The 20,383-nt window shown below is 44.9% G+C and overlaps 1 long non-coding RNA gene across 1 annotated transcript; it reads left to right on the top strand.

Annotated features, from left to right (window-relative positions):
- Positions 1-19,479: 19,479 nt before the first annotated feature.
- On the top strand, positions 19,480-19,860 carry LOC124172786. Its single transcript, XR_006868267.1, has 2 exons — positions 19,480-19,520; positions 19,597-19,860. It is a non-coding gene; the product is annotated as an uncharacterized LOC124172786 (long non-coding RNA).
- The last annotated feature ends 523 nt before the right edge of the window (positions 19,861-20,383 follow it).

Genomic DNA, 20,383 nt, shown 5'->3' with positions numbered 1-20,383 from the left:
ACTTGAAAAATTGCATTGTAATCCCTCGGATGGAATTTGCACACCGTTCACGAAGAGTGAAAAATTCTCGAGCGAATAATGAGAGAGAGCAAATGGGTTCTTATTCAAACTTTCCGCGTAAGCCTCATTATCAACCATTGCAAAAATAATTGTATTCGGTATTCGTCCCACGATTGCATTGTCGAGGCTCAAAGTTCGTCCACCAGAGAGAACAATAAAGGTTTTCAGTTCCGTACGTTTGTAGTGATATTAAGCATTGTTGTTTTCCAGGATTTTATTATGTGCAACTAAAATGGATGGGTTAATATCGAAATGTTGAACGTATAATGTTGCGTCTAAAATTTTCAATAGTCCATCATCACTTCCTCCCATAAGATAGAAAGCATGATTAGATAGCAATAGTCTTATACCTATATCTCTTGATCGATATGATATATAATACTCGATCCATCATTAATTGAACCTGGTTGAAAATATCTACATGCAGTTTACCATACAACGCAACCTCTGCACTGTTCTCAAACCAACCTTTGCGCATTGTATAACCAGAATTTGAAGTATCTGTCTTGTTAATATCGTTTCCCGTGTCCAACTCCCACCCCACATTTCGTAAATGTGTTTTGCTTGCATCAGTACCATAATTTAATACATTTTCTAGGTAGCTTCTATAATGGTAATTATCCTCTGATGGTGTGACCAACGTCCCATTGAAATAAACGTTACACTGCTCGAAGAGAGAGTGCAAAATATTATTTACTACTCATGGTTGATTGGTAGCTGATTCATTGTAATCAGTCCCGTCTTTTTTACAAAGTTTCACTTTAAGTCTAAGATATATACTATTCAAATCCTTGTACGCATCCCCAGAGTCTTTGATCACGAATTCTATAACCGATCTATTATCTAGCGAAGATATGGGTTTGTAGGACACAAGTCTTTTCGCTAAGATGTTAGTTTGAATCGGTGGATTGGGTTGGAATATATCCAACGAAGTCAGCATATGCTCCGCCATTATCACGAAAAAATATCTCCTCCAACGACCTTCTTTCCTCTTCGACTTCTCATTGACTGTCGCTTTTTTCTCGCATCACTAGGTTTTATTTTATTTAACCGTGGACGTTTCACGATTCTCAACCCTCCTCCAGACATGCCTTTTATCTTTTCCTCGGCCTTACGTTTCAAGTTCTGACCTGCCTCGTTTATTCTACTGCGCATTATCTCCTTAACCGGTTTTGTACCAAGGTCTCCAAGAGCTGATGCTCCAGCGCTCGCGACCTCCTTACCTACAGTCTTCAACCCACTAAATAGCAAAGGTTTGGCAAATCTCCATAGACCAGCGAGAAAACTTCCGATACCCCGTCCCTTTTGCACCCTATAAGAAGCCCTATACAGGGGTCCTATCTCTCCTCCCACCTGTTTAGAATCTATAATATATACAGCCCGATGTGTGACGGATAGCTCACTGACTGATTCACTCACTGATTCACGTATACAAATTCCCGACCACTTCCGGACGTGCTGGGAAGACGAAATTTTTACAGGTTGTGGAGAAAAAATATTCATCGGGGGGAAAAGTCCGAAAACTCGAAAAAGTCGATCGGTTTTCGAGATATATCGATCCGAATTAACATTGGAGCCTTTAGGGACTAAAACATATTCCATTTTTTGCCTACTTTAAAATGTCACGGGAACATGAAATGTCACTGACGGAAACTAGATTTTTTGGCCGATTTTTTGATGTGAAACAATTTGCCATATTTTGTATATAAGTATTTTTTATAATTTTTTTAATTTTCCAATGCTTTTCCTATGGGCCTATCTTTGGATTTTTTTAAAACCAACTTGTAATCGTTGTAGGAATAAGTCCTTAAATTATGAAATACTAGATTTTTTGGTTGATTTTTTGGTGTAGTTGCCTTTGCAATTTTTTGTTAAAAAGTATTTTTTTTAACAATTTAAAATTTCCAATGCTTTTCTTATGGGCTCACTTTGGGAATTTTTTGACCAATTTGCAATAATCGTAGGACCAATTCAATTTAGTGCAAGATACTAGATTTTTTTCTTAATTTTTTGGCTATCCTTTGATATCCACATGTTAATCAAACTTCGAGTAATTAACGATAATGTATTTTCATTGAATTTGCGACTCCTACAACGTTTGGTAACTTACAACACATCCGCCGTGAAGTTTGCATTCCCTCAACACACGATTTTAAATTTTTCGGAATTTTTTTTTACCACTTCCCGACGTAATACGGACACCAAATTCAGGTGATTGACGTCTTTCTTGTGTCCCTACGCGCCGCTACCAGGAGAACGCAGAATATTTAATTTTAACGGGGGACACCGTCGAAAAAGTACGCTTACACTACAGCTACAGAGCCGAAATTTTTATCCAAGGAAAACGATCCCGTGTTTTACAGAACAAGCACTTTCAGTCCCCCGAAAACCCCCTGTGACCCCCCCAAAAAAATTAAATTACTTAATAAGTCGTATATTTCGTGTACCATTCATCCCAGTTGTATCGTTTTTATTTATTCGGACTGGGAATTGTGTCGGCTATATTTACGCGTCATGTTAAATTATCCTGCCCCATTTACACACCCGCAATAAAACTTCAAATTTTTAAATGTACATTTCTTAACAAAATAGTAGAGGTAAAAAGGGCTTCCAGGACAAGGACACCTAAATGCGATTTTTTTAAACCACTTCCCCATAAAGTACGGCTACGAAATTCACACGAGTAATGTCTTATTACAGCGCCTATGCACCGATATGTGGAGAACACAGAATTGGTAATATAAATGGGAGTATTACGAGAAAATTAATTGTTCCCATAAAGCTAGATCGCTGGAATTTCTACTGTAGGTAAACAAAACCTTTTATGCAAGAAAACCCCTCGAAATTTCAAGTGGCTTCCTATAACACCGGAGAAAAAATTCTTTTTTTTCTGTAAATAGCATGTTCTTCGGTATTTTCGCATATTTTATCAGTAATTCCCTTCTCCTATGACTCATCGCTAAGGAATTTATTTCGATGATTGTGACCGTTGCCAGTACACTCAAAAAAAACCTGTTAACCCCCGAACCCCCTTCAAAACATCATCATAAGCTAAAATGCCACAATCACGGCTAGCATGCGTCAAGATTCTGCCTCATTATCCCCCGGTAGCATTTGTAAACGATGGGGGATAGCTGGTAGTACGCATTGCTCTGTGAGGAGTGAAAACCCTGGCGGCGAAGCTGCCCCCGCCCCAGGAACGACGGAGCCATTCCGAGGAGTCAGAGGCGCGGAAAACCTCCGAGAACCCTCGGGCGGCAAATCCGCTCCAACACGTGGTGCAGCCGAATGGGTGTCTTACGAGGGGGGAGGGCGCCGATAACCCTTGGGCGGCAAAGCCGCCCACAGGCGAGGAACGGCGAAGCCGTTCCGAGGAGTCGACGTCACGGGGGGACACATGTAAACCTTGGGCGGCGAAGCCGCCCAGAGGCAAGGAACGGCGAAGCCGTTCCGAGGAGTCGACGTCCCGGGGGGATACATGTAAACCTTGGGCGGCGAAGCCGCCCCATCAACAGGAAGCTTACGGGGGGAGGGCGCCGATAACCCTTGGGCGGCAAAGCCGCCCACAGACGAGGAACGGCGAAGCCGTTCCGAGGAGTCGACGGCTCGGGGGGACACAGTAAACCTTGGGCGGCGAAGCCGCCCAGAGGCAAGGAACGGCGAAGCCGTTCCGAGGAGTCGACGTCCCGGGATTACATATGTTAATTTGGGCGGCGAAGCCGCCCCATCACCAGAGAGATTACGGGGGGAGGGCGCCGATAACCCTTGGGCGGCGAAGCCGCCCACAGACGAGGAACGGCGAAGCCGTTCCGAGGAGTCGACGGCTCGGGGGGACCCAGGTAAACCATGGGCGGCGAAGCCGCCCCAACACGAGGAAGGGCGATGCCGTTCCCAGGAGTCGACCCCTCGGGGGGACTCGGGTGACCCTTGGGCGGCGAAGCCGCCCTCCCACGATGAACGGCGAAGCCGTTCCGAGGAACTAGCGGGTCTCCGTCAGAGGGCTACCTCGATATCTGGGCGCCGAAGCCAACACCGGACGAGGAACGGAGAAGCCGTTCCGAGGAGTCGCGGGCGGGACGGCGAAGCCGTCCGGCGGGGGCAGCCGGCGAAGCCGGATGCGGGGGGGTTTTAGGGGGCGTAGCCCCCTAACGAGCGCGCGCAGCGCGGCGAGTCTATAACACATACAACCCGATGTGTGACAGATAGCTCACTCACTCATTCACGTATACAATTTCCCGACCACTTCCGGACGTCATGGGAAGACGAAATTTTTACAGGTTGTGGAGAAAAAATATTCTTTGGGGGGAAAAGTCCGAAAACTCGAAAAAGTCGATCGGTTTTCGAGATATATCGATCCGAATTAACATTGGAGCCTTATGGGACTAAAACTTTATCCATTCTTCGCCTACTTGCAAACGTCACGGGAACGTGAAATTTCACTGACGGAAACTAGATTTTTTGGCCGATTTTTTGATGTGAAACAATTTGCCATATTTTGATTAAATATATTTTTTATAATTTTTTAAAATTTCCAATGCTTTTCTTATGGGCCTATCTTTGGATTTTTTAAAACCCACTTATAATCGTTGTAGGAATAAGTCCTTAACGTATGAGATACAAGATTTTTTGGTTGATTTTTTAGTGTCGTTTTCTTTGCAATATTTTGATTTAAAGTATTTTTTTAACTTTTTCAAATTTTCAATGCTTTTCTTATGGGCCGAATTTCGGAATTTTTTTCACCAATTTGCAATAATCGTAGGACAAATTCAATTCAATGCAAGATACTAGATTTTTTATTCAATTTTTCGGCTTTCTTCATGTATCCAAAAGACGAAAGAATTTCGAGTTATTAACGATTATGTATTTACATTGAAATTGCGACTCCTGCAACGTTTGGTAACTTACAACACATCCGCCGTGAAGTTTGCATTCCCTCAACACACGATTTTAAATTTTTCCGAATTTTTTTTTACCATTTCCCGACGTGGTACGGACACCAAATTCAGGTAATTGACGTCTTTCTCGTGCCCCTACGCGCCGCTACCAGGAGAACGCAGAATATTTAATTTTAACGGGGGACACCGTCGAAAAAGTATGCTTACACTACAGCTACAGAGCCGAAATTTTTATCCAAGGTAAACGATGCCGCGTTTTACAGAACAAGCACTTTAGGTCCCACGAAAACCCCCTGTGAACCCCGCAAAAAAATAAAAATTACTTAATAAGTCGTACATTTCGTGTACCATTCATCCGAGTTGTATCGTTTTTATTTATTCGGACTGGGAATTGTGTCGGCTATATTTACGCGTCATGTTCAATTATCCTGCCCCATTTACACACCCGCAATAAAACTTCAAAATTTTAAATGTACATTTCTTAACAAAATAGTAGAGGTATTAATGGCTTCTAGGACAAGGACACCTAAAAGCGATTTTTTTAAACCACTTTCCCATAAGGTATGGCTACTAAATTCACACGAGTTATGCCTTATTACAGCGCCTATGCACCGCTATGTGGAGAACACAGAATTGGTTATATAAATGTGAGTAATACGGGAAAATTCATTGTTCCCCTAAAGCTAGATCGCTGGAATTTTTATTGTAGGTAAACAAAGACCTTTTATGCAAGAAAACCCCTCGAAATTTCACGTGGCTTCCTATAAGACCGGGGAAAAAAATTATTTTTTTTCTGTAAATAGCATGTTCTTCGGTGTTTTCGCATATTTTACCAGTAATTCCCTTCTCCTATGACTCATCGCTAAGGAATCTTTTTGGATGATTGTGACCGTTGTCACTACACTCATAAAAAAAACCCTGGAAACCCCCCGGACCACCTTCAAAACATCGTCATAAGCTAAAATGCCACAATCACGGCTAGCATGCGTCTACATTCTGCCACATTATCCCCCGGTAGCCTTTGTAAACGATGGGGGAAAGCTGGTAGTACGCATTGCTCTGTGAGGAATGACAACCTTGGCGGCGATGCTGCCCCCGCCCCAGGAACGACGGAACCATTCCGAGGAGTCAGAGGCGCGGAAAACCTCCGAGAACCCTGGGGCGGCAATTCCGCTCCAACACGTGGAGCAGCCGAATGGGTGTCTTAAGACGGGGGAGGGCGCCGATACCCCTTGGGCGGCAAAGCCGCCCACATCCGAGGAACGGCGAAGCCGTTCCGAGGAGACGACGTCTCGGGGGGACACTGGTAAGCCTTGGGCGGCGAAGCCGCCCCATCACGAGGTAGCTCACGTGGGGAGGGCGCCGATAACCCTTGGGCGGCGAAGCCGCCCACAGGCGAGGATCGGCGAAGCCGTTCCGAGGAGTCGATGGCTCGGGGGGAAACAGAGTAAAGTAAAGAGGAGTCGACTTCCCGGGGGGACACATGTAAACCTTGGGCGGCGAAGCCGCCCCATCACGAGGAGGCTTAAGGGGGGAGGACGCCGATAACCCTTGGGCGGCGAAGCCGCCCATACACGAGGAACGGCTAAGCCGTTCCGAGGAGTCGACGGCTCGGGGGGACACAGTAAACCTCGGGCGGCGAAGCCGCCCATACACGAGGAACGGCGAAGCCGTTCCGAGGAGTCGACGGCTCTGGGGGGACACAGTAAACCTCGGGCGGCGAAGCCGCCCCATCACAAGGAAGGGCGATGCCGTTCCCAGGAGTCGACGCCTCGGGGGGACTCGGATAACCCATGGGCGGCGAAGCCGCCCACAGACGAGGAACGGCGAAGCCGTTAGGAGGAGTCGACGGCTCGGGGGGACACAGTAAACCTCGGGCGGCGAAGCCGCCCCATCACGTTAAGGGCGATGCCGTTCCCAGGAGTCGACGGCTCGGAGGGACTCGGGCAACCCTTGGGCGGCGAAGCCGCCCTTCCACGATGAACGGCGAAGCCTTTCCGAGGACTAGCGGGTCACCGTCACAGGGCTACCTCGATATCTGGGCGGCGAAGCCGACCCCGGGCGAGGAACGGCGAAGCCGTTCCGAGGAGTCGCGGGTGGGACGGCGAAGCCGTCCGAAGGGGGCAGCCGGCGAAGCCGGATGCGGGGGGGTTTTAGGGGGCGCAGCCCCCTAACGAGCGCGCGCAGCGCGGCGAGTCTCTATTATATACAGCCCTTGTCTATATTATATACAACCCGATGTGTGACAGATAGCTCACTGACTGATTCACGTATACAAATTCCCGACCACTTCCGGACGTGCTGGGAAGACGAAATTTTTACAGGTCGTGGAGAAAAAATATTCATCGGGGGGAAAAGTCCGAAAACTCGAAAAACTCGATCGGTTTTCGAGATATATCGATCCGAATTAACATTGGAGCCTTATGGGACTAAAACATATTCCATTTTTGGCCTACTTTAAAATGTCACGGGAACATGAAATGTCACTGACGGAAACTAGATTTTTTGGCCGATTTTTTGATGTGAAACATTTTGCCATATTTTGTTTATAAGTATTTTTTATAATTTTTTTAAATTTCCAATGCTTTTCTTATGGGCCTATCTTTGGATTTTTTTAAAACCAAATTATAATCGTTGTAGGAATAAGTCCTTAAGTTATGAGATACAAGATTTTTTGGTTGATTTTTTGGTGTAGTTGCCTTTGCAATTTTTTGTTTAAAAGTATTTTTTTTAACAATTTAAAATTTCCAATGCTTTTCTTATGGGCTCACTTTGGGAATTTTTTTGACCAATTTGCAATAATCGTAGGACCAATTCAATTTAATGCAAGATACTAGATTTTTTTCTTAATTTTTTGGCTATCCTTTGATATCCACATGTTAATCAAACTTCGAGTAATTAACGATTATGTATTTTCATTGAATTTGCGACTCCTACAACGTTTGGTAACTTACAACACATCCGCCGTGAAGTTTGCATTCCCTCAACACACGATTTTAAATTTTTCCGAATTTTTTTTTACCACTTTCCGACGTGGTACGGACACCAAATTCAGGTAATTGACGTCTTTCTCGTGCCCCTACGCGCCGCTACCAGGGGAACGCAGAATATTTAATTTGAACGGGTGACACCGTAAAAAAAGCATGCTTACACTACAGCTACAGAGCCGAAATTTTTATCCAAGGTAAACGATGCCGCGTTATACAGAACAAGCACTTTAGGTCCCCCGAAAACCCCCTGTGACCCCCCAAAAAAATAAAAATTATTTAATAAGTGGTATATTTCGTGTACCATTCATCCGAGTTGTATCGTTTTTATTTATTCGGACTTGGAATTGTGTCGCCTATATTTACGCGTCATGTTCAATTATCCTGCCCCAATTACACACCCGCAATAAAACTTTAAATTTTTAAATCTACATTTCTTAACAAAATAGTAGAGGTATAAAAGGGCTTCTAGGACAAGGACACCTAAAAGCGAATTTTTTACACCACTTCCCCATAAGGTACGGCTACGAAATTCACACGAGTTATGCCCTATTACAGCGCCTATGCAACGCTAAACGGGAGAACACAGAATTGGTAATCTAAATGTGAGTAATACGGGAAAATTCATTGTTCCCCTACAGTTAGATCGCTGGAAATTTTACTGTAGGTAGACAAAGACCTTTATGCAAGAAAACCCCTCCATATTTCACGTGGCTTCCAAGAAGACCAGGTAAAAAATAATTTTTTTTCTGTGAATAGCATGTTCTTCGGTGTTTTCGCATATTTTACCAGTAATTCCCTTCTCCTATGACTCATCGCTAAGGAATTTATTTGGATGATTGCGACCGTTGTCAGTTTACTCATAAAAACCCCTGGAAACCCCCCGGACCGCCTTCGAAACATCGTCATAAGCTAAAATGCCACAATCACGGCTAGCATGCGTCTACAATCTGCCTCATTATCCCCCGGTAGCCTTTGTAAATGATGGGGGATAGCTGGTAGTACGCATTGCTCTGTGAGGAGTGGAAACCCTGGCGGCGAAGCTGCCCCCGCCCCAGGAACGACGGAGCCATTCTTATTTCTGTGAATAGCATGTTCTTCGGTGTTTTCGCATATTTTAGCGGTAATTCCCTTCCCCTATGACTCATCGCTAAGGAATTTATTTGGATGATTGCGACCGTTGTCAGGATACTCATAAAAACCCCTGGAAACCCCCCGGACCCCCTTCAAAACATCGACATAAGCTAATCGCCACAATCACGGCTAGCATGCGTCTACATTCAGCCACATTATTCCCCGGCAACGATCAGGGAAAGCTGGTAGTACGCATTGCTCTGTGAGGAGTGAAAACCCTGGCGGCGAAGCTGCCCCCGCCCCAGGAACGACGGAGCCATTCTTTTTTCTGCGAATAGCATGTTCTTCGGTGTTTTCGCATATTTTAGCGGTAATTCCCTTCCCCTATGACTCATCGCTAAGGAATTTATTTGGATGATTGCGACCGTTGTCAGGATACTCATAAAAACCCCTGGAAACCCCCCGGACCCCCTTCAAAACATCGACATAAGCTAATCGCCACAATCACGGCTAGCATGCGTCTACATTCAGCCACATTATTCCCCGGCAACGATCAGGAAAAGCTGGTAGTACGCATTGCTCTGTGAGGAGTGAAAACCCTGGCGGCGAAGCTGCCCCCGCCCCAGGAACGACGGAGACATTCCAAGGAGTCAGAGGCGCGGAAAACCTCCGAGAACCCTCGGGCGGCAAATCCGCTCCAACACGTGGAGCAGCCGAATGGGTGTCTTACGAGGGGGGAGGGCGCCGATAACCCTTGGGCGGCGAAGCCGCCCAAAGACGAGGAACGGCGAATGCGTGCCGAGGAGTCGACGGTTCGGGGGGACACAGTAAACCTTGGGCGGCGAAGGCGCCCCATCACGCGGAAGGGCGATGCCGTTCCCAGGAGTCGACGCCTCGGGGAGACACGGGTAAACCTTGGGCGGCGAAGGCGCCCCATCACCAGGAAGCTTACGGGGGGAGGGCGCCGATAACCCTTGGGCGGCGAAGCCGCCCACAGACGAGGAACGGCTAAGCCGTTCCGAGGAGTCGACGGCTCGGGGGGACACAGTAAACCTTGGGCGGCGAAGCCGCCCTATCACGCGGAAGGGCGACGCCGTTCCCAGGATTCGACGCCTCGGGGGAACACGGGTAAACCCTGGGCGGCGAACCCGCCCCATTACGAGGAAGCTTACGAGGGAGGGCGCCGATAACCCTTGGGCGGCGAAGCCGCCCTCACACGAGGAACGGCGCAGCCGTTCCGAGGAGGCGATGGCTCGGGGAAATAGGTAAACCTTGGGAGGCGAAGCCGCCCCATTACGACGAGATAACCCTTGGGCGAAGCCGCCCTAACACGCAGAACGGCGATGCCGTTCCGAGGTGCTAGCTGGTGTCTGTTGGAGGGCTGCCTCAATATATGGGCGGCGAAGCCGACCCACAACGACAAATGGCGAAGCCGTTCCAAGGAGTCCCGGGTGGGACGGCGAAGCCGTCCGATGGGGGCGGCGAGGAACGGCGCAGCCGTTCCGATTTGTCGAAGTCTCGGGGGAACACCGGTAAACCTTGGGCGGCGAAGCCGCCCCAGCACGAGGAAGGGCGATGCCGTTCCCAGGAGTCCACGCCTAGGGGGGACTCGGGTAACCCTTGTGCGGCGAAGCCGCCCTCACACGATGAACGGCGAAGCCGTTCCGAGGAACCAGCTGCTATCTGTCCGAGGGCTGCCTAAATATATGGGCGGCGAAGACGACCCCTCGGCGAGGACCGGCGAAGCCGTTCCGAGTAGTCGAGGGGTGGACGGCGAAGCCGTCAGGTGGGGGCAGCCGGCGAAGCCGGATGCGGGAGGTTTTAGGGGGCGTAGCCCCCTAACGAGCGCGCGCAGCGCGGCGAGTCCCATCTATATACAGCCCTTGTGGTGACTGACTGTTGGATACAAATTCCCGACCACTTCTAGAAGTGCTGGAGAGCTGAAATTTTGAAGGCGTGCGGGGATACCAAAATGATCTGGAGGAAAAATCCGAAAACCGGATGTTTCCGCCACGTGTCGTCGCTAGGTCGACAAAATGGCCGAAATCGCGCCTTTTCTGGGGACCCTCTTTCGGTTTTTATTTTACTGCGCGGGAACCGTGCGTGCAACACGAATCAATAATGCATTTTTTAAAGTTGATAATTGTGGCCATGTGAATGTGTAATGCTCTTATTTTCATTTTAAGTAAATTGCAGCCAAAATGGCGTCCAAAAAGTGGTTCTTCGAATATATTTTCATAACTTCCTCTCCCCTCGACTTAATTTTAGGTGTAAGATAACGAAAATGATTATTATATATGCTCATAACATAGTTTACGAAATTATGGTAACAATTCTATTTCATCGTCCTTGGTACTGAGAAAGAAATTAAAATATTTCGAAAATCACCGAAAATTACGAAATCTAAAAGATCAACACAAGATTTTGTCTATTTCAACCTAACCGATTTCTTTCAAACTTAGTAGTTACATACAACTATGCGTTTTCTTTCAGAAAACATGAACATTTGATAAATAATTTAATGGATTTAACCGCGAAAAAATAGAAATGGCGGACACTACTCACTTTTTTCTGGGACTGGTTTGCTTTTTATTGTATTACTCCTGAAATATGGATATCATAGGGCACACTTCTGTTAGATATGACAGTAAATGAATGTGACCATATAGTATCGTCATCTTTAACCCCCCCGAAACCCCCTAAAAAATTAAAATTTGCATATAAGTAGCCTTTTCGGGTATTTTTCGTCACAATTCCGCCGCTTTCCCAAGCCTTATCACTCATCGCTACGGAATTGATGTGGACGATTGATGACCCCTGGCAGTAAAAACCTATAAACCCCCGGTAAACCCACATATACCCCCCAAAAAATAAAATTTTGCATATAAGTCTACTTTTTGGGTACTTTTCGTGACTATTTCACCGCCCCCAACGACTCATCGCCATGAAATTTATGTGAACGGATGGTAACCGCCAGGTGTACAAGCATATAAACCCCCAGTATCCCCCTGAAACCCCCCCCCCCAAGTGTAAAATGTGTATTTAAGTCTCCTATTTGGGAACTTCTCGCAAACAATACGCCGCAAAACTCGTCCCGGAATATTTGGTGAGGGCGGGCCACCGTAAAGTATACGGGAAAAAATACTAGAAAACCCCGGATCACCTCCTGGAACCTCGCCGAAAAAAATTAAAAATTTTTAAGTCGCCTCTCCAAGTACTCTTCGTCACAATTTAGCCCCTACTGCTTATTAAAACCCCCGATAACCCCGTGAAATCTCCCCAAAAATTCATAATAAATCGCCTCTTCGGGTAAAAGAATCGTCAGAATTCCGCCACTCATTAGAACCCCCAAATCGCCCTGGGTACCCCTTTCGGTGGAGAAGACCATTTATGAAGTATAAGCGGAGCAGCCGCGGGGGGGCTTCTCAAGCCAATGGTGGCGTAGCCGCCCCACATCGAGGAACGGCGAGGACGTTCTGAGGGGTAACTGGCGCAGGCGAGGGGGACCTTCAGTAACCCTCGGGCGGCGAAGTCGCCCCGATGTTCAAGCGGCGCAGCCGCTGTGGGCTCCTCCCACCCCTGGGTGGCGAAGCCGCCCCTTGAACGGTATAACGGTGAAACAGTTCGGATATGCCCTCGCCCTCTGGGCGGCTATGCCGACCCCAAACGAGGAACGGCGAAGCCGTTCCGAGTAATTAAGCGGGGTAGCTCCGGAGGGGCACACTAAACCCCTGGGCGGCGAAGCCGCCTCTCAACGAGGAACGGCGAAGCCGGTCCGAGGAATGATTGGCGCGCTTCTCTACCCCTCGGCCGGCGAAGCCGGCCCCTAGCCGAGGTGAGATTATTCGAACTAAAATTTTCGAACGACCACAAATGTAGACGGCAAAGCCGGAACCGGGGTTTTTAAGGGGCGTAGTCCCTTAACGAGCGCGCGGAGCGTGCGAGTCTCCATCATATACAGCCCTTGAGGTAACTGACTCACTGATGGATACAAATTCCTGACCACTTCCAGAAGTGCTGGAGAGCTGAAATTTGGCACGCGTGCGGGGAATACGAAATGATGCGGAGGAAAAATCCGAAAACTGGAAGTTTCCCTCACGTGTCGTCGCCAGGACGACAAAATGGCCGAAATCGGGCTTTTTCCGGGGACCGTCTTTCGGTTTTTATTTTACTGCGCGCGAATGGTGTGTGCCACACGGATCGCTTATGCATTTCCTAAAAGCTGATAAACGTGGGCACATAATTACGTAATTTTGTCAATTTCTTTTTAAGAAAATTGCAGCCGAAATGGCGTCCAAAAATTCGTTTTTCGAATAAAATTTCATAACTTCCGCCTCCTTCAACCTAATTTAAGATGTAGGATAACGGAAATGATAATTATATATGCTTATAACATCCTCTACCTAATGTAGGTAAAAATTTTCTTTCGTCGTCCTTGGTTACTCAGAAAAAAATTAAAATAGTCCGAGAATCACCGAAAATTACGATTTCCAAAAGATTAACACAAGTTTTTGTCAACTTTAACCTGACTGATTTCTTTCAAACTTTGTAGTTACATGCTGCTATGCATTGTCTTTCAGAAAACATGAACTTTTAATAAATGATTCAATGAATTTAACCGCGAAAAAATAAAAATGGCGGGCACTACTCACTTTTTTCGGGGACTGGTTTGCCTTTTATTGTATTACTCTCGAAATATGGATGTCATAGGGTACACTTCTGTTAGATATGACAGTAAATGAATGTGACCATATAATTTCGTCATCTTTAAACCCCCCGAAACCCCCATTTTCTCATAAATAGCCTTTTCGGGTACTTTACGTCAAAATTCCGCCGCTTTTCCAAGCCTTACCACTCATCGCTACGGAATTGATGTGGACAATTGATGAGCCCTGGTAGTACAAACCTATAAACCCCCGGTAAACCCTCATACACCCCCCAAAAAAGTAAAAAAATTCATAAAAGTCTACTTTTTGGGTACTTTTCGTGACTAAACAACCGCCCCCAACGACTCATCCCCACGGAATTTATGTGAACGGTTGGTAACTGCCAGGAGTACACGAATATAAACCCCCGGTATCCCCCTGAAATCCCCCCTAAGTGTAAAATGTGCAATTATGTCTCCTATTTGGTAACTTCTCGCAAACAATACGCCGCACTACCCGTACCCTCTGAGATTTAGATCCGGAATATTTGATTAGGGCGGGCCACCGTAAACCATACGGGAAAATGTACCAGGAAACCTCCGAAGGAAAAATCCGAAAACCGGAAGTTTCCGCCACGTGTCGTGGCTAGGACGACAAAATGGCCGAAATCGCGCCTATTCCGGGGACGGTATTTCGGTTTTTATTTTACTGCGCGTGAACGGTGTGTGCCACGCGGATAGTTTATGTACGTTTTGAAAGCTGATAAATGTAGTAACGTAAATATGTAATGGTCTTAGATAATTTTAAAATAAATTGCTGCACAAATGGCGTCCTAAAATGTTTTTTTCGAAACAAATTTCATAACTCCCTCTCCCCTCGTCGTAATGGCAGTTGAAGGATACTGAAAATGATTATTATATATGCTCATAACATCGTCTACGATATGTAGGTAACAAGTTTCTTTCGTCGTCCATGGTTTTCCTGAAAAAAATAAAAACGTTCCCAAAATCACCGAAAATTACGATTTTCAAAAGATTGGCACGAGATTTCTTCAATGTTTTCCTGAGCGATGTCTTCTAAACTCCACAATTACATATATCTATGCATATGGTTTCCGAAAATGTAAGAATTTAATACATGTTGCAGTCGATATAACTGCGAAAAAATAAAAATGGCGGACACTACTAATTTTTTCCGGGGAGAGGTTTACTTATTATTGTACTACTATCGAAATATGGATGTCATAGGGGCAACTTCTCTTAGATATGATAGTAAATGCATGTGATCAAATGATAAGGTCATCCTTATACCCCCTGAAACCCCCTAAAAAATTAAAATTTGCATATAAGTAGCCTTTTCGGGTACTTTTCATCACAATTCCGCCGCTTTTCCAAGCCTTACCACTCATCGCTACGGAATTGATGTGGACAATAGATTACCCCTGGTAGTCATAAAACCTATAAACCCCCGGTAAACCCACATACACCCCCCAAAAAATAAAGTTTTGCCAATAAGTCTACTTTTTCGGTACTTTTCGTGACTATTCCACCGCTGGTTCGTTTTCGCCACAATTTAGCCGGTGCCTCTACTACTTATTAAAACCCCCGATATCCCCGTGAAACCTCCCAGAAAATTTTTCTAATAAATCGCCTCTCCGGGTAAAAGAATCGTCAGAATTCCGCCACTATTCCAGACCCCTAGGACTTATCGGCACAGCATTTATGAGAACGATTTGTTACCACTGGTTTTCACACGTATAAGACCCCCGGTATTCCGTTGGAACCCCCCGCAAAAAATGAAAACTTGCCATTAAGTCTTCTTTTATGGGTACTTATCGCCACTATTACGCCGCATAGCACTACCCTTTAAAATCATCGCCACATGATAACTGTGAACGATTGATGACCGCATGTATAACACATGAAAACCCCCTAATCCCCCTGAGCACCCCTCTCGGTGGAGAGGAACATTTATGAGGACTAAGCGGAGCAGCCGCGGGGGGCTCATTATCCCCAAGGCGGCGAAGCCGCCCCAAAACGAGGAACGGTGAAGCCATTCCGAGGAGTAACTGGCGTAGGCGAGGGGGAGCTTCAGTAACACTTGGGCGGCAAAGCCGCCCCGACATTAAAGCGGCGCAGCCGCTGTGGGCTCCCTCCGCCCCTGGGCGGCCAAGCCGCCCCTTAAACGAATAACGGTGAAACAGTTCCAAAATGCCCTTGCCCTCTGGGCGGCTATGCCAACCCCTGACGAGGAACGGCGAAGCCATTCCGAGTATTAAGCGGGGTAGCCCCGGGGGGGCACACTCAGCCCCTGGGCGGCGAAGCCGCCTCTCAACGAGGAACAGCGTAGCCGTTCCGAGGAATTGTGGGGTGCTTCCCTACCCCCTGGCCGGCGAAGCCGGCCACTAGCTGAGGTGAGATTATTCGAACTAAAATTTTTCGAAGAACCACAAATGTAGACGGCGAAGCCGGTCCCGGGGTTTTTAAGGGGCGGAGCCCCTTAACGAGCGCGCGGAGTGCAGCGAGTAATAACTATAATATCGATCCGACACCAGCACCATCTCTCCATAAAATGATGTATTATTGTTAATCAGTTCTTTTTTATTAAGTGTAGCACCACTATTGAGCTTTGCTCTCCACTATGAAAAAAATTGATTCACCGAATTTATCCGCCAAAAGAATTTCGATACCCTCAATATTGTTTTTCTCGACAGGGTAATAGTAAATAGAATTGAATGTTTGATATTCCCCAGCTTTTGAATTTATGATACGAATGCAACGACTTAACGTGTCTCCGACTAGCTGAGGTTTTATTATATCTATGTAAACGTAAAGATTTTTTTGATGAGGTTGCAATGCTTCTTTTTCTCTCTTTCCTATGCTACCTTCAGCGTTTATTTCTACCCTGGCACTATCGATGATTTCAGCTAGCTCATCATCTGTCAACGTTGAGTCTTTAAATGGTAATCTTATAAGAACAGATGATAATAACGATAGGTCATTTTTTATCTTTTCCTTGACTTTTCCACTAAAGCCTGACAAAGTTTCATTGAATGAGCTGACAAACGAATCATACGTCCCCGGAGACAACGAGTATTTTACTCCGCTCGCAAAAATTTGCACAGACCGTGGTAATATGCGTTCATGAACTCCAACCTGATTAATCCTTACACTCAGTCTATCAATATAACGCATTACTTCATTGGAAATGTAAGTTTGTTTTTGCGTACTGCTGGTAATATATGGTCTTGCTAATGCAGTCGCAATACTGCCGTGAGTACCAATGGGAATTGTAAAGTATGAACCATCTTGAAGTTTCACATTAATAACATCTTTATCCCCTCGAACTAATCCCTCTTCAGCCCGGTCCTATTATCCTTAGGAAGTAATTCGTATGCTCCGCGAGACGCTGGGGTAAAGTTATCGATAACTGCAGGTGTGTCTTCGGGAACTTTTTTTACCTCAATAGAAGGAATTGAAATTTCAGCAGGTGTGTCTTCGGGAGCTTTTTTTACCTCAATAGAAGGAGTCGAAATCTCAGCAAGACCGACATACCACTTATTGTTTTCCTAATCAATGCGATGACTCAACTTTGTTCGATAATGAGCGATTGTATTTCTCGGGAAAAATTCCCTCGAGCTATCGCTGGGTAGTGTGAGATAAAATTCGTTCATATTTTACGTACTGAAGAAGCTGATATCCATGAGTTGAAAGACGATGGGTATCCGTCCCATTTGATAAAGTACTCCAAATTAGGACCACTCCCTCGATGTCTCAAAATTTTCTCGATTCTGTACTCCGTGTCAGGAGACACGTTAACTTTGACTAATTCTTCTGCACAGAAACTACCCTTTATATCCTCCCCGTTAAAATCCACCAATGCATACGTTGGTAGGGATCTCGATTGATCTACGTTTGTAACTTGAAATATTTCCTTCGTATAATTTGGTACATATGGAAAGTTCGCATGCATCGACCTGCAATTTTACCATTAAACTTTGAGATGTATACCATTTTGAATCGTGAGCAATTTGAGGAGGTGAATACTTCCTCATCAGCTATTTACAGACGAGGATATTATTCTAGTGTTAGATTTCAATCGCAATACCAACTTTGTCTATCGGTGTTAACATCTTGTGTCGATAAAAAAACAGATATTTACAAGTTAGAAATACCTCGAACTATTCAGACTGATGCGGTGTATTTTATTGAATTATATAGGATGATTCTATGGAAAAATTGGCTAACATACTTGTCAAAGGACTCAAAATATCAATATGAATTAGAAATTTACAATTTTGGACTTGATTTTGAACCGCGTCTATCTCAGTATGCATTTCAACTGCTTCTTCAAACAACAATTAATTTTCTTCACATTCTGGAAAGTTGTATCGGAAATCCTATTCATGTCGTAATTATGAGTTATTACTTCTTGTGCAATTCTGGAAGGCTTATGTTTTGTAGGAATTGTGCTAGTAGAATTCGCCCACATAGACCGATGAGTGTATACGTTTATTCTCATCATACAGTTATATATTCTTTAACTTCATTGGTACAATTAATTGAAAAGGAAGATAATTGGTGCTCGAATTGTATTAGAAAACCTTTGTTTATTTTAATGGATCACTCAGAGTGTGCATATAGTTTTCAAGAACACAAGCCCTCGTCATTATTTGATTCATCATCTAATGATTCTATACCAAGAGAAACAAATTACTCATTTACATTCGCGTTTAATACGCATGGAAGAAGGCGACATCTGTGTCACGTGAAGGAATTTAATCTAGCTAGAAAGAGAAGACTTGTTCACTCATACAATTCAAGCGATACCTTTTACGATTCATCCTGCTCTTCAGACTGATGTTATGGCTGTACCCCCTCTCCATCACCTCATACCGTGAAGAAGCTGCTCATCTGTTGACGTGTTCCTTCTTCATCACCAACTTTCCACGCAGTTCGTCAGCTCCTGCGACTCCTAGTTCCCGCACCGTCTCTGCTTCCGCCTTCTACCGTGAAAAAGCTGCTCATCTGTTGACGTGTTCCTTCTTCACCACCAACATCCACGCAGATCGTCATTTTATCCAGCTCCTGCATCTCCTGGTCCCCGCACCGCCTCCGCAATGGATACTGCTGCTGCCTTTTACGACGTCTCCACCGCTTCTGTGACCTCCGCTGCAGACGCTGGCATCAATATTTCCTTGGACAGGGACTCCACCTTAATGGGGTACATTTTATTTAGTTTATTTTGGATTTTATATGATATTATTTATATTGGAGGCAAGAATCCTTTCTTTTTTTTCTTGCTTCAGAATATCCATCAACGTCAGAAAATTACATCCACTCGCCACACTACCTTACGCTTCTTACTCAATGCCTGCTGGGTTTGATTTAACCGCTATCGAGGAAAGCATTATCCCTAGGGGGGGGGGTCGGGGTTTAGTCAGGACTGGACTCTGTTTTGAGATTCCAAAAGGATTGTACGGTCACCTAGCATCTCGTTCCGGGTTAGCGGTTAAGTTTGGGATTGCTGTCGGGGCGGGTATAATAGACGCTGATTCCCGTGGTGAAATAATGGTACTTCTATTCAATCATGGTGGCATGGATTTTTCCATTTCTCCTGGTGATCGGATATGTCAGATTATATTTGAAAAGATTGCCACGGGGGTTACGTGGAGGGGGGGGACCAATGAAACCCTTTCAATGACTTCACGAGATAAAGGAGGATTTGGAAATTCTGGTAATACCACTTTGTTTATTGTAATTCTACGTGTCTCTTTTTTTAAATTATTTCTTTCTTTTTCCATTAGATTGCTAACTTGTTCAACATCGTCGTCTCCTTCTACCTATTCCACCTCTTCAGTAAGTATTTTATATATTAGTAAACTTTTTAGCTGTCTAGTTGAATCCCTAAATTTTTTTCCATTCTTTTTTAAAGGTTCGCCAGAAATTATTGGACACCCAATCGTCCAATGAATTTCTGAAGAAGGAGGAAATGGAAGATGGTGTTAAATTCAAAATCCTAAAGGTCGAGAAAATAGGCACTCGCTTTGGGGAGAAACTGATGGGAAAGCTGATTGTAAACGGAAGAATAAGAAAGTTAATTCTTCCAAGTATTTTTACTTTGATGGAGAAGGAAATAATGTTGTACAACTATGGAGGGGACGAAGTTTATGTATTTAAAAAAACAATTAAATTAAAATTGAGTAAAGAATTTATGTTGTATTTTTTACTTACCTTCCTTCCCGCTCACACTCCTCTTCCATTTGCATCACACATTGAAGATAAAGCAGCACCATCCATCCGTATTACATCTAGGGATGAATTAGCTGCATCAGTAATTGTGATGTCTCTCTGACTGGTATAGTTCCAAAAGTGATTACTGCTTCAGCATCTTTTCTGGTTCCGTAGCAGATGTAAATATTGAAGTAGTCTCCATATGATATCTGATGCATTTCTAGGTCTCTCCCGACATATTCCATATCTTCTAAGTATGTAATTGGATCCACAGCTAATGTAAGATGTTCTATGCAAATACAAAATATGCCGTAACTTTCTTCTACTTCCCACGGAATAATCTGTATCATGATCTAAAAGAAAAAAAAACTTACTATTACTCAAATTCTATTATCTAACTCATAACGGAGATAATATAAAATTATAAGGTTTGAAATAAAAGTTGATTCAAAGAATTATTTGCATTAACTTATTTAAATTAGTATTTG

The sequence above is a fragment of the Ischnura elegans genome (assembly GCF_921293095.1).
Source record: "Ischnura elegans chromosome 13 unlocalized genomic scaffold, ioIscEleg1.1 SUPER_13_unloc_3, whole genome shotgun sequence".
NCBI classification, from domain to species: domain Eukaryota; kingdom Metazoa; phylum Arthropoda; class Insecta; order Odonata; family Coenagrionidae; genus Ischnura; species Ischnura elegans.
The sequence above is the reverse complement of the archived record's forward strand: the minus strand, read 5'-3'. Positions and strand labels throughout refer to the sequence as shown.